Here is a 13,326-nt window from a genome sequence, read left to right as displayed (position 1 = left end):
AACCATAACAATGAGAAAAACATCTAGTAAGGGACGCGGACGTGGACATGGTCGTGGTGGTGTTAGTGGACCCTCTGGTGCTGGGAGAGGACGTGGCCGTTCTGCCACATCCACACGTCCTAGTGTACCAACTACCTCAGGTCCCAGTAGCCGCCAGAATTTACAGCGATATATGGTGGGGCCCAATGCCGTTCTAAGGATGGTAAGGCCTGAGCAGGTACAGGCATTAGTCAATTGGGTGGCCGACAGTGGATCCAGCACGTTCACATTATCTCCCACCCAGTCTTCTGCAGAAAGCGCACAGATGGCGCCTGAAAACCAACCCCATCAGTCTGTCACATCACCCCCATGCATACCAGGGAAACTGTCTCAGCCTCAAGTTATGCAGCAGTCTCTTATGCTGTTTGAAGACTCCGCTGGCAGGGTTTCCCAAGGGCATCCACCTAGCCCTTCCCCAGCGGTGAAAGACATAGAATGCACTGACGCACAACCACTTATGTTTCCTGATGATGAGGACATGGGAATACCACCTCAGCATGTCTCTGATGATGACGAAACACAGGTGCCAACTGCTGCGTCTTTCTGCAGTGTGCAGACTGAACAGGAGGTCAGGGATCAAGACTGGGTGGAAGACGATGCAGGGGACGATGAGGTCCTAGACCCCACATGGAATGAAGGTCGTGCCACTGACTTTCACAGTTCGGAGGAAGAGGCAGTGGTGAGACCGAGCCAACAGCGTAGCAAAAGAGGGAGCAGTGGGCAAAAGCAGAACACCCGCCGCCAAGAGACTCCGCCTGCTACTGACCGCCGCCATCTGGGACCGAGCACCCCAAAGGCAGCTTCAAGGAGTTCCCTGGCATGGCACTTCTTCAAACAATGTGCTGACGACAAGACCCGAGTGGTTTGCACGCTGTGCCATCAGAGCCTGAAGCGAGGCATTAACGTTCTGAACCTGAGCACAACCTGCATGACCAGGCACCTGCATGCAAAGCATGAACTGCAGTGGAGTAAACACCTTAAAACCAAGGAAGTCACTCAGGCTCCCCCTGCTACCTCTTCTGCTGCTGCCGCCTCGGCCTATTCTGCTGCTGCCGCCTCGGCCTCTTCCTCCGCCTCTGGAGGAACGTTGGCACCTGCCGCCCAGCAAACAGGGGATGTACCACCAACACCACCACCACCACCACCTCCGTCACCAAGCGTCTCAACCATGTCACACGCCAGCGTTCAGCTCTCCATCTCACAAACATTTGATAGAAAGCGTAAATTCCCACCTAGCCACCCTCGATCCCTGGCCCTGAATGCCAGCATTTCTAAACTACTGGCCTATGAAATGCTGTCATTTAGGCTGGTGGACACAGACAGCTTCAAACAGCTCATGTCGCTTGCTGTCCCACAGTATGTTGTTCCCAGCCGGCACTACTTCTCCAAGAGAGCCGTGCCTTCCCTGCACAACCAAGTATCCGATAAAATCAAGTGTGCACTGCGCAACGCCATCTGTAGCAAGGTCCACCTAACCACAGATACGTGGACCAGTAAGCACGGCCAGGGACGCTATATCTCCCTAACTGCACACTGGGTAAATGTAGTGGCAGCTGGGCCCCAGGCGGAGAGCTGTTTGGCGCACGTCCTGCCGCCGCCAAGGATCGCAGGGCAACATTCTTTGCCTCCTGTTGCCACCTCCTCCTTCTCGGCTTCCTCCTCCTCTTCTTCCACCTGCTCATCCAGTCAGCCACACACCTTCACCACCAACTTCAGCACAGCCCGGGGTAAACGTCAGCAGGCCATTCTGAAACTCATATGTTTGGGGGACAGGCCCCACACCGCACAGGAGTTGTGGCGGGGTATTGAACAACAGACCGACGAGTGGTTGCTGCCGGTGAGCCTCAAGCCCGGCCTGGTGGTGTGTGATAATGGGCGAAATCTCGTTGCAGCTCTGGGACTAGCCAATTTGACGCACATCCCTTGCTTGGCGCATGTGCTGAATTTGGTGGTGCAGAAGTTCATTCACAACTACCCCGACATGTCAGAGCTGCTGCATAAAGTGCGGGCCGTCTGTTCGCGCTTCCGGCGTTCACATCCTGCCGCTGCTCGCCTGTCTGCGCTACAGCGTAACTTCGGCCTTCCCGCTCACCGCCTCATATGCGACGTGCCCACCAGGTGGAACTCCACCTTGCACATGCTGGACAGACTGTGCGAGCAGCAGCAGGCCATAGTGGAGTTTCAGCTGCAGCACGCACGGGTCAGTCGCACTACAGAACAGCACCACTTCACCACCAATGACTGGGCCTCCATGCGAGACCTGTGTGCCCTGTTGCGCTGTTTCGAGTACTCCACCAACATGGCCAGTGGCGATGACACCGTTATCAGCGTTACAATACCACTTCTATGTCTCCTTGAGAAAACACTTAGGGCGATGATGGAACAGGAGGTGGCCCAGGAGGAGGAGGAGGAGGATGAGGAAGAGGGGTCATTTTTAGCACTTTCAGGCCAGTCTCTTCGAAGTGACTCAGAGGGAGGTTTTTTGCAACAGCAGAGGCCAGGTACAAATGTGGCCAGCCAGGGCCCACTACTGGAGGATGAGGAGGACGAGGATGAGGAGGAGGTGGAGGAGGATGAGGATGAAGCATGGTCACAGCGGGGTGGCACCCAACGCAGCTCGGGTCCATCACTGGTGCGTGGCTGGGGGGAAAGGCAGGACGATGACGATACGCCTCCCACAGAGGACAGCTTGTCCTTACCCCTGGGCAGCCTGGCACACATGAGCGACTACATGCTGCAGTGCCTGCGCAACGACAGCAGAGTTGCCCACATTTTAACCTGTGCGGACTACTGGGTTGCCACCCTGCTGGATCCACGCTACAAAGACAATGTGCCCACCTTACTTCCTGCACTGGAGCGTGATAGGAAGATGCGCGAGTACAAGCGCACGTTGGTAGACGCGCTACTGAGAGCATTCCCAAATGTCACAGGGGAACAAGTGGAAGCCCAAGGCCAAGGCAGAGGAGGAGCAAGAGGTCGCCAAGGCAGCTGTGTCACGGCCAGCTCCTCTGAGGGCAGGGTTAGCATGGCAGAGATGTGGAAAACTTTTGTCAACACGCCACAGCTAACTGCACCACCACCTGATACGCAACGTGTTAGCAGGAGGCAACATTTCACTAACATGGTGGAACAGTACGTGTGCACACCCCTCCACGTACTGACTGATGGTTCGGCCCCATTCAACTTCTGGGTCTCTAAATTGTCCACGTGGCCAGAGCTAGCCTTTTATGCCTTGGAGGTGCTGGCCTGCCCGGCAGCCAGCGTTTTGTCTGAACGTGTATTCAGCACGGCAGGGGGCGTCATTACAGACAAACGCAGCCGCCTGTCTACAGCCAATGTGGACAAGCTGACGTTCATAAAAATGAACCAGGCATGGATCCCACAGGACCTGTCCGTCCCTTGTCCAGATTAGACATTAACTACCTCCCCATAACCATATATTATTGGACTCCAGGGCACTTCCTCATTCAATCCTATTTTTATTTTCATTTTACCATTATATTGCGATGCTACCCAAAGTTGAATGAACCTCTCCTCTGCCTGTGTGCTAGGCCTAAATATATGCCAATGGACTGTTGCAGTGGTGGCTGACATGAAGCCTGATTCTCTGCTATGACATGCAGACTAATTCTCTGCTGACATGAAGCCAGATTGTCTGTTACGGGACCTCTCTCCTCTGCCTGGGTGCTGGGCCTAAATTTATGACAATGGACTGTTGCAGTGGTGGCTGACGTGAAGCCTGATTCTCTGCTATGACATGCAGACTGATTCTCTGCTGACATGAAGCCAGATCCTCTGTTACGGGACCTCTCTCCTCTGCCTGGGTGCTGGGCCTAAATTTATGACAATGGACTGTTGCAGTGGTGGCTGACGTGAAGCCTGATTCTCTGCTATGACATGCAGACTGATTCTCTGCTGACATGAAGCCAGATCCTCTGTTACGGGACCTCTCTCCTCTGCCTGGGTGCTGGGCCTAAATTTATGACAATGGACTGTTGCAGTGGTGGCTGACGTGAAGCCTGATTCTCTGCTATGACATGCAGACTGATTCTCTGCTGACATGAAGCCAGATCCTCTTTTACGGGACCTCTCTCCTCTGCCTGGGTGCTGGGCCTAAATTTATGACAATGGACTGTTGCAGTGGTGGCTGACGTGAAGCCTCATTCTCTGCTATGACATGCAGACTGATTCTCTGCTGACATGAAGCCAGATCCTCTGTTACGGGACCTCTCTCCTCTGCCTGGGTGCTGGGCCTGAATATATGCCAATGGACTGTTGCAGTGGTGGGTGACGTGAAGCCTCATTCTCTGCTATGACATGCAGACTAATTCTCTGCTGACATGAAGCCAGATTGTCTGTTACGGGACCTCTCTCCTCTGCCTGTGTGTGTGCTGGGCCTAAATATATGCCAATGGACTGTTGCAGTGGTGGCTGACGTGAAGCCTCATTCTCTGCTATGACATGCAGACTGATTCTCTGCTGACATGAAGCCAGATCCTCTGTTACGGGACCTCTCTCCTCTGCCTGGGTGCTGGGCCTAAATTTATGACAATGGACTGTTGCAGTGGTGGCTGACGTGAAGCCTGATTCTCTGCTATGACATGCAGACTGATTCTCTGCTGTCATGAAGCCAGATTGTCTGTTACGGGACCTTTCTCCTCTACCTGGGTTCTGGGCCTAAATTTATGAAAATTGACTCTTACAGTGGTGGGTGACGTGAAGCCTGATTCTCTGCTATGATATGAAGACTGATTCTCTGCTGACATGAAGCCAGATTGTCTGTTACGGGACCTTTCTCCTCTGCCTGGGTTCTGGGCCTAAATTTATGAAAATTGACTCTTACAGTGGTGGGTGACGTGAAGCCTGATTCTCTGCTATGATATGAAGACTGATTCTCTGCTGACATGAAGCCAGATTGTCTGTTACGGGACCTTTCTCCTCTGCCTGGGTTCTGGGCCTAAATTTATGAAAATTGACTCTTACAGTGGTGGGTGACGTGAAGCCTGATTCTCTGCTATGATATGAAGACTGATTCTCTGCTGACATGAAGCCAGATTGTCTGTTACGGGACCTTTCTCCTCTGCCTGGGTTCTGGGCCTAAATTTATGAAAATTGACTCTTACAGTGGTGGGTGACGTGAAGCCTGATTCTCTGCTATGATATGAAGACTGATTCTCTGCTGACATGAAGCCAGATTGTCTGTTACGGGACCTTTCTCCTCTGCCTGGGTTCTGGGCCTAAATTTATGAAAATTGACTCTTACAGTGGTGGGTGACGTGAAGCCTGATTCTCTGCTATGATATGAAGACTGATTCTCTGCTGACATGAAGCCAGATTGTCTGTTACGGGACCTTTCTCCTCTGCCTGGGTTCTGGGCCTAAATTTATGAAAATTGACTCTTACAGTGGTGGGTGACGTGAAGCCTGATTCTCTGCTATGATATGAAGACTGATTCTCTGCTGACATGAAGCCAGATTGTCTGTTACGGGACCTTTCTCCTCTGCCTGGGTTCTGGGCCTAAATTTATGAAAATTGACTCTTACAGTGGTGGGTGACGTGAAGCCTGATTCTCTGCTATGATATGAAGACTGATTCTCTGCTGACATGAAGCCAGATTCTCTGTTACGGGACCTCTCTCCTCTGCCTGGGTGCTGGGCCTAAATTTATGACAATGGACTGTTGCAGTGGTGGCTGACGTGAAGCCTGATTCTCTGCTATGACATGCAGACTGATTCTCTGCTGACATGAAGCCAGATTCTCTGTTACGGGACCTCTCTCCTCTGCCTGTGTGTGTGCTGGGCCTAAATATATGCCAATGGACTGTTGCAGTGGTGGCTGACGTGAAGCCTCATTCTCTGCTATGACATGCAGACTAATTCTCTGCTGACATGAAGACAGATTCTCTGTTACGGGACCTCTCTCCTCTGCCTGGGTGCCGGGGCCTAAATATCTGAGAATGGACTGTTCCAGTGGTGGGTGACGGGAAGCCAGATTCTCTGCTATGGAACCTCTCTCCAATTGATTTTGGTTAATTTTTATTTATTTAATTTTTATTTTAATTCATTTCCCTATCCACATTTGTTTGCAGGGGATTTACCTACATGTTGCTGCCTTTTGCAGCCCTCTAGCTCTTTCCTGGGCTGTTTTACAGCCTTTTTAGTGCCGAAAAGTTCGGGTCCCCATTGACTTCAATGGGGTTCGGGTTCGGGACGAAGTTCGGATCGGGTTCGGATCCCGAACCCGAACATTTCCGGGATGTTCGGCCGAACTTCTCGAACCCGAACATCCAGGTGTTCGCTCAACTCTAATTGCCTGTTTTTGTATCTGGGCCTGAGACAGAGACTTCCATTCATCCATCTGGGGAGGAATGGGTTGTCTCTGGTCCTATACTCATTCCAGGGCCATATAGGGAAATCCGGGCCTAAGTATTCTGCTTATGAATATTCCTACCTTCAAGGTCTATTCATATTGATAGGTAGTCAGGGCCCGGATTAGGGTTGTCTAGGAGGTGACCTGTTTCTTCCCTAGTTTCCAGGTGCAGTTACTGTTCCCCTTCCCTCCTGTGTTCATTGTGGAGTTTCCCCCCCCCCACACTGATCGTGACACACGGCCACCGCTGCATCTCCCCATCGCTTGGATCAAAACATCCGTCCGTGACAGGGATGAGTCTTCCTAGCATCATAAGTGATGCTAGGGAGGCTCGCCCACGTCACGGCCTGCTATTGGTTGCCCCCCTTCCCTATCGCCGTAAGTTTTGATCCGCGAGACAGGGAGATGAAGCAGCGACCGTGCAGGCATCTGAAGCAATGCGGGTTCCGGGGAGCTAGGTAAACACAAACTGTGTGAGTGGTCCAGGCATTAGAGGGGGCATTATCAGGTTTGGATAGCCCCTTTAACATTGGTAAGAAACTGTGATAGAAGCCACAAACAGGAAGTAAGTAAATCACTGAAACTTGCATTATTTATTGTCAGAGGCTTTTTGCACATGTGTTTTTGCTTAAAAAACATCATCTGGAAGTCTTTGAGGATTATGTAAGGGGGGAAACAAAATATTTTTTTTACTACTGGCGCTTTTTTCAATGAAGTGGCTATTTTGTGCCTCAGGTGTTTAAACACAGCATAGTGAAGCAATGGATTTTTTTCAGGCACTTTCCAACTTTGTTAAAAGGAAACGAAACAACTTCTACAACATATTTGCTTAAAAATAAAACACCACAAAAATAATAGAAACGTATGCCATATGGAAAAAATACAAGTGATTTCTTTGGAATTTTAGAGGTAAATAAATGTCAGATCAAATTTGTGTGTGAAGGAGTCCGTATTAAAAGCTATGGATAGCTTTGGGGTTAATAGTTTACAATTTTCATTTTTTAGCTAAAAAAAAATATTAATTGGTTAAAAAATTCTGCCCTTTTCTCTGTACAATGTTGGGATTATCTAGCAGCATGCTCTGTGTTTGTCCCATCAGGGAACCGAGCTGACAGCTTTTTATCTCTGATTTCCTGACCTCATAAACATTCATTATAGCCATATTCATATGTTATTGATAAGAATATGTCTTAAATAATTGTGCCTGAGCTATTGAGAGTTCAGAAATAAGGAACATACATACCATCTCAAAGTGAAAGATGCTTACAGCTAGGTTAAAACTTAATCCTTTATAACAAAAACTGCTGCAAATTTAAAAATATATATTTTTTTAACTAAAAGAGTAAAATGCTATCAGAAAAAGGCTTACATAGCCTTAAAACTAAAACAAGCTATTGCCTTGCTGTCAGAGTATAGAGCATATATTTAGATTAACTATAAACTATTAACAAATTCTTTGAAAATGTTCTTTCCCCTAGGATCATCGACCTTCGCACTTCCACAATGATACCAATTATCTACAGTGACATACTTAGAAACGTTTTGTCTGCTGTACTGTTGATGTATTCAGCTAAGAGCTTTTGTTAACTTGCTTTGTTATAGTATCATGTGCATCTCGTGACATGCCTGTGAGCTAATTGTATTCACAGGCAGCTATGGTCCTGAAATCATTTCTAGAACTGCTTACATAGAAATGTCATTTCATAGGTGATTGAAAAGAAAAGAAAAGACTCATAGTTGTACTATTTTTAGCAATACATTTAATTTTGTTTTACAAGGTAAGGCCTATTGCACACGGCCGTTTTTTTTTCCCGTTTACTGGCCGTTTTTTGCGTTCCGTATACGGTCCGTATACGGAACCATTCATTTCAATGGTTCCGCAAAAAAAACGGAATGTACTCCGTATGCATTCCGTTTCCGTATTTCCGTTTTTCCGTTCTGTTTTAACATAGAACATGTCCTATTATTGCCCGCAAATCACAGTCCGTGGCTCCATTCAAGTCAATGGATCCGCAAAAAAACGGAACACATACGGAAATGCATCCGTATGTCTTCCGTTTCCGTTCCGTTTTTTCCTGAACCATCTATTGAAAATGTTATGGCCAACCCAATTTTATCTATGTAATTACTGTATACTGTATATGCCATACGGAAAAATGGAACGGAAAAATGGAACAGAAACGGAAACACAACGGAAACAAAAAACGGAACAGCGGATCCATGAAAAACGGACCGCAAAACACTGAAAAAGCCATACGGTCGTGTGCAATAAGGCCTAATGCAAAGTTTTTTGTTTTGTTTTTATCCTAACAATTACTACAAATTGATACACTGATCAGACATGACTTACTTTTCAAACCGCACCCCTCAAAGTATTCAGACAGGTGTTTAGAAAGTTTGTTACGCCTCCAAAGGAATTAATATAGTGGGTGCAGTAAGCATTTTGACCCCACGTGTGTTTTATAGAATTTATTACAATTGGGGAACAAAAATCTAAAATTGCATGTTAAAAATAATATATACATTTAGCTCAAAATTTAAATTGTTTACATGGTTTAACAGGAGAAACTGGTCAAACTTGTAGCACCCCCGTCATAAGATACCAGTACAGTGGAAATCTCAAGAAATAAGTCCTCTAATAATTCAGCTAAGGTATGATGATGGTTTTGACTCCACAAATGTTTCACAGAATTTATTAACACTGGACATGAAAAAAAAAACAAAAAAAAAACATTCCAATAGTATGTTGCTTTAGCCCATAATTTTTCATATTTGCAAGGATTAAAAGGATGGCTCACGCAGTAATAATAAAGATAAGGTAATTTACGTTCATGAATTCTCAACCTGAAAGAACGTTTAAACAAAAATAAAAAAACTTTTAATTAAGGTCTTTTTGTAAAAAGATTCTCGGGGCTCTTCATACGTACTTCATACGTTTCAAAGGCTTTTAACACCCTCTACAGTCTAAAATAGGCAAACAGGAAATCTTACATGTGCAGGGAGATTTAGATAATTACCATACACATGGTGTCCTGAATTAATGATCTGTGGTATCCTGTCATTAGATACATTCACCTATTTTGTATCAGTGAATTTGTAACAAGCTCACAGATCAAATGAAAAGGCCACTGCAGGTCAACATGCTAATTGAACAGCAAGCCCACTTATAATTTCACTTCCCAGTGTCAATCCATGCATCTGGGTGTAAGGGAGCCGCTGGAAGAGCACTGAAAATGGATGTATGGCAGTGTTACACGTAACTGTCACCTGCACTGCAGATGAATATCTAGCAATGCTATAGGTAACTGTCATCTGTCCTAGCTGGCGTGGACTCAGTTTAGTTATAGGCAAATGCCATCTGTCCTAGCTGGCGTGGACTAAGATTGGATAGAACATACTCATTCACACATAATGCGCTCAGGCAATTGCCGTCTGCCCTAGCTGGCGTGGACCTGGTTTAGATACCACACATTCATTCAAATATCATGCGCTTAACACATTTCTGCATGGAGAAACCTCTCCCACTTCATCAGGAGCCCAGAAATGTAGTGGCACAATGAACAATTACATAGACGCACAATATTTTGATTTTGTTGAAAAAAAATTGAGCAACTGTGTTAATCCATCCCAACCAGTTTTATTTGTGGAAACTTGGCCAGTCATTTTTGTTGGGAAAGGTGGCAACTCTAACAGAACCCCCGCTCAGGACCTCTATAGGCCCACCCACTGCAGAAAGCCCAGCCTCCGTCAGTGCTAAAAATGTCAGGACTCACTTTGGAAAAAATTATTCTTTTCATCATTATATTCTGACCCCCCCCATAACTTTTTTATAGTTACACTGAGCAAAAAGGTAACAATGTTATGAATTTTTGAGCTTCAGGCTCCATATCTCACTGTCCACTATAGCTTTAAACGTGAGGCTACCATCATTTTATAGACAATCATCATGGACTTGCAACTATTTAGCATATGATTAGTTATGCAGATTCTTGTCATGCAACTGCATTGTTGCTGTTTTTCTCCCGTTCTCACATTCCCTAATATTCCCTAGTGTGTTATTAGGTATATTCCCAAGTGAAAGGTCACTGGTTCAAAGCCTGAAACAGCTATGAAGAAGATTTCCCAAGAAATAAGAAGCAGCATCTTCAAGCTCATTGATAATCTTCTTCATGGCTGCTTCAGGGTTTGAACCAGTCATAACATTGTTACCCTTTTGCTCGTCGGTGTATATCTACAGAGATGTGTGGGGGCTCATTTTTTTCTGGACTATCTTTCATTTTTGACAATACCATTTTAGGGTGTGTATGATCACTATTTATTGTGATTAACAAAAAACTGCGAATCAGCCTTTTAAATTTTTTTCTGTTACACCATTCACCATATGGGCTAACTATTTTTATATTTAATAGTATGGGTGTTTTTGCATGTGGTGATGCCCATGATGTTATTTTTTTTGTGTGTATTCTTATTTTGGGGAAGTGGGGGTGATTTTTTATATTTTTTTTATATTTTCAAAACCTTCGATTTGCTTTTTTTTTTTTTACTTTTTGTTAGGTCACCAAGTGGACTACAATTTACAATAATCAGATTGCAACTTTTGTACAGAATAATAGAAATTGCTCCATTATCCTATATAAAAATCACTATATCCCAGTTCAGTGCTGCCACCTTGTGGCTTGAACTGGGATATATTATTAATGAGCCTGGAACCCTAGTACACGCTGCAGCTCATTATTAGAATAGGGCGCTTTCCCCGATTTTCAGTGGGGGAAAGCGGGCTGGAACAAGGGGCATGTGGCGTAGTCTGGGGCCATGAGGGTCTAAATCTGTGCAGTGCAGAAAGGACAGAATCCATAGAATATAACTGTGTTGTTAGTTTATTATTACAAGATCTGGGGCCCCACTTTTGATTTTGCCCAGGGCCACATTTTTTCTAAAACTGGCCCTCTGGGCACATAAACATCAGAAATGGTGCTATGAAAGAAGGTGCACCATTCTAATGAATCACTTTTATGTGGATAACTGTGTGTAACTGGCCCATAGAAGAAATGTTACCATGACGCGCTATGAGAAGAAGAGCTGGTGGAGGCAGTGGGATGTTTTTGGCAATGCTCTGCTGACAAATGTTGGGTCCTAACATTCATGTGGATGTTACTTTGATATGTACCAACTGTCTAAATATTACTGCAGACCAAGAACATCTCTTCCTTGTAATTGTCTTTCCAAATTGCCTTGGTCTCTTTCAGCAGGATAATATACCCTGCCACAGTGCAAAAATTCGTCAGAAAGATGACAAGGGACGTTTTTATATCACTGTATTTCACAAAATTTTGGGCTAAAATCATTTTTTTTAGTAAAATGTTGTGTTAAATAGGAGCTTAGAAAGCCCAAAGGAGGAGCATGGCTGTAGGCAAGCCACAGGCTTACTTGAGTAAGGTAAAGAATGGGGCATGTCAGGCAGAAACTCGATGAGGTATGTCTAATCCTTATATAAGTAAAAGGTCCAAAGGTCAATGCAGGTTCAAAGTCAGGATTGTCACACAACAGAACCTATGTGAGTGGAAATAAAGGCAGCTAGTGCAAGGTTAGAAAATGTAGAATCAGCATATGCAAGCAGCACATATGGTATAATTGCTGACTTTCCACCAAAGGCGATGAAGTCAGAGCTATGGGAGACAGATTTTCTTCCAACCTGACCCACTGCTTGGTACCCCTAGACTAATGTTTTCCCATAATTTACCTTAACATTGCTTTAGAAGAGACAACATGCACCAATATTGCTCCAAAATTGAGGTGGAAACATTTTAGAGTAAAATAAGCCTAACTTTGGTGGAAAGTTAGGCTACTTTCACACCTGGGTTCGGTGTGGATCCATCTTGATAATGCAAACATTCAGAACGGATCCGTTTGCATTATTCTTTAAAAAAAAGTCTAAGTCAAAACGGATCCGTCCTAACTAACATTGAAAGTCAAAGGGGGACGGATCAGTTTTTAATTGCACTATATTGTGTCAGTGAAATCGAGTGTCCCCATTGACTTACATTGTAAGCCAGGACAGATCCGTTTGGCTCCACATTGTAAGCGTTTTGGTGTCTGCCTCCAGAGCGGAATGGAGGCACAACAAAGCCAAACTGATGCATTCTGAACGGATCCTTATCCACTCAGAATGCACTGGGGCTGAACTGATCCGTTTTGCGCCACTTGTGAAAGCCTTGGAATGGATCTCACAAGTGGACCCAGAAACACCAATGTGAAAGTAGCCTTAGACAAATACATGTAAGCATCCACTAAATGTATTATACACCATGAGCTGTGATGAAACATTTTGTGCTTCTTTAGACTGCCTAAGTTTATGCTATCTACATTTGTGCTCGGATCGGCAACCGTTGGTACCTAACCTATTCTATCTAACTAAGCAGTAGTGTGAGTACCAGAACTGCTGAAAAAATGGTCATGCTAAATGGGCCCACCCTAGTAGAGTGCCTATAAAAAGGAGATGTTAGGGTGGGGTGAGACACCCAGTCGTCGTTCCGATGAGGACCCTGCAGGTACTTTATGCATGAAACCCCGCCTCCCCTCGCACAAATCCGGATAATTAATGAATTAGCCTATAACTTGTGCTCAGATCGCCAACCGTTGGTACCTAACCTATTCTATCTAAATAAGCAGTAGTGTGAGTGCCGGAACTGCTGAAAATAGGGCAGGCTAAAGGGGCCAAAAATAACAGACCATAGATTGAATTAACTTATTTATTAACATAAATTAGTCCACCAATTTCCGAAAAGCATCTGACATCTCCACACAAGGATCTGGTATATACCTAGTATAACATGATGATTTCCATCGGCCTAACTTTTTAATCACATGTACAGGCACATTATTCTTTGAAGCCGCGGAGGTAGCACCAATACAGAACGA

Source organism: Bufo gargarizans, chromosome 8 (genome assembly GCF_014858855.1).
Source record: "Bufo gargarizans isolate SCDJY-AF-19 chromosome 8, ASM1485885v1, whole genome shotgun sequence".
Taxonomy (NCBI): domain Eukaryota; kingdom Metazoa; phylum Chordata; class Amphibia; order Anura; family Bufonidae; genus Bufo; species Bufo gargarizans.
This window is presented reverse-complemented; position numbering follows the sequence as displayed.